We start from the raw sequence: 2,301 nt of genomic DNA on the forward strand, positions 1-2,301 counted from the left end.
ATTAAATAAAAAAAAAGGTATATATATGTAATTGAATGTGATTACACCTGACTAATTGTCAGACCAGTGACCATACACTGTAAAATATTACGGTGTAAAAATTAGACCCGGAGGACTAATGGGACATTGAGGCAAAATGGGACATTGAGACAAAGAGGGCCACTGAGGCAAATTGGTCCCCAAAAAATTATTAACATAAGAAGTATTCGGGGCGTGGGGAGGGGCAAAATGGGTCACTGAGGCAAAATGGTCCCCCAAAATGTTTTAGCATGAAAATTTTAGAGGCGGCGGTAAAATGGGCTGGAAGACTTTGAAATATATATATAGGGGAAGACGAGTGGCAAAATGGGCTCCTTAGGAAAAAAATTTTCAAATCCTCAGTTTTTTTTTACTCGTTTTACTTTTTTTTACTCCCTTGCCAAGTATTTGACCTTAATTCATTCTGTCTATTAAAAATAAAAAATCGTAAAATGTGGGGCAAATGGGCCCCCCTCAAAAAGTTTTGATAATGTGAGTTTTTCAGCTTATTTCACTTTTTTTTCTTTCGGCTGAGTTTTTGGTGTTAATTTGCTGTGTCTATCAAAATTAAAAAATCCTGAAAAGTTGGGTAAAACGGCCCCCCAACAAAACTCAATGTATGTTTCTCGCTTGTTTTATGTTTCGCGCCAAAACATATAATGTTTCAAATAAATTGCGCATGCAGTTTTTAAAGCCCGTCTGCTCATTTTACCCCCCTTCACCCAAAACTTTTCATGCTAAAATTTTTGGGGGACCATTTTGCCCCAATGTCCATTTTTACCCATTCTTCCACCCAAACACATTTCATCTTCAAAATTTTGTGGGGCCCATTTTACCTCAGTGGCCCTTTTTGCCTCAATGTCCCATTTTGCCTCAATGTCCTATTAGTCCTCCGGGTCTAATTTTTACACCGTAATATTTTACAGTGTATGGTCACTGGTCTGACAATTAGTCAGGTGTAATCACATTCAATTACATATATATACCTTTTTTTTTATTTAATACTTTGAATCAAAAAAATTTTTATTTATTAGTAAAATTAAATAAAGTAATGATATATAGAACTCTATTATTGCTCTGATTGAAAGGAATAAATTTATTAAAATAATTTTTTCCCGCTACTATATTCAAGCACCTTCGCGTGCACCCAAAAAATTATACAGACCTGATGTTTACATCTGTTAAAATAAAAAGTTACTAAATGGCGAATATTGTGTTGAAATTTATTAAAGAAACTACGCTCAACTGGGTATTTATAATTACTGTAAGTAATTCTTTTAATATTCTACGAGTTTATAAAATTGCTTGTACGAAGCCCTTTTTTCGATAAATATTATAATTTTTTTTTAATTACTTATAGAAAATAAATGTGATATTGACAGGTCAAGGTCAATGAAAATATTATTTTTCAATCTCGGGTTTTAGATTTTTGTAGTATTAGCTAATGATTTTAAAAAAATATATAAATTTTTTCATGCATTTAAAAATTAACATATGTTGCATTTTATTACTTTAAATAATTTTAATTTAATTTTAAAGTTTTGCAGCTCTAGTACTTTTTTTAGAGCGGCTGGCGGCCACCAGGCGGCGCCACATTTTTTGGAAAAAAGTGGGGGGCACCCTCGAAGAATGGCCTTAAAGGTGTGATGAAGTTGTTGACCCTCAAATTCTAACCTACTACGAACGAGGTTATCTTTTTTATTACATGTCTATAAAATGTAAAAATAACAATATTTATAGTGTTATTAAATTATTTTTTATAATACAGGTATAAATTGACATTAAATATGTATTTTTATAAATAAAAGATCATATTTAGATCTTCAAAGTATATTTTTGGAGTGATAAAATGGACGAAAAAAAAATAAACCAGAGAAGTTTTAACAAATGATTTTAATTTTTTTATTTATTATTTTATAGCATGACTAATTATTTATATTTTAAATATCGAAAAAAAACTATGCATTTGTTATAAAAAATTTTTTTCCAGTCACACTTAAAATTGTCAACGAGGAAGAACCGTCAGTAAAGCACCCCTAGCGCTTTCGCGCTTGAGGTGTGCAAAATTTTTGACTGCTTACAGTACTTAGAAATTTTTATGAACATGGGACTTTTGGTGTAAACTTCGTGTATACTCGGTGTATATTGGCAGGGTGTGGAGTATAGGGTGGGGACAATCGAATCGATTGTAGCGCCTGCAGTGGACGAAATACGCGTTAAATCGCACTTGTCTTGTGAATAGTTAAATGAAAGCAGTGTTAAAAAATAAGAACAAGTAGTTGT

The 2,301-nt window shown here is 31.9% G+C and overlaps 1 long non-coding RNA gene across 1 annotated transcript; it reads left to right on the forward strand.

Annotated features, from left to right (window-relative positions):
* The first annotated feature begins 1,206 nt into the window (after positions 1 to 1,206).
* LOC130667815 (uncharacterized) lies at positions 1,207 to 1,893 on the forward strand. Its single transcript, XR_008989899.1, has 3 exons — positions 1,207 to 1,282; positions 1,558 to 1,706; positions 1,787 to 1,893. It is a non-coding gene; the product is annotated as an uncharacterized LOC130667815 (long non-coding RNA).
* Positions 1,894 to 2,301: the final 408 nt, after the last annotated feature.

This window comes from Microplitis mediator, chromosome 5 (assembly GCF_029852145.1).
Source record: "Microplitis mediator isolate UGA2020A chromosome 5, iyMicMedi2.1, whole genome shotgun sequence".
Lineage (NCBI taxonomy): Eukaryota > Metazoa > Arthropoda > Insecta > Hymenoptera > Braconidae > Microplitis > Microplitis mediator.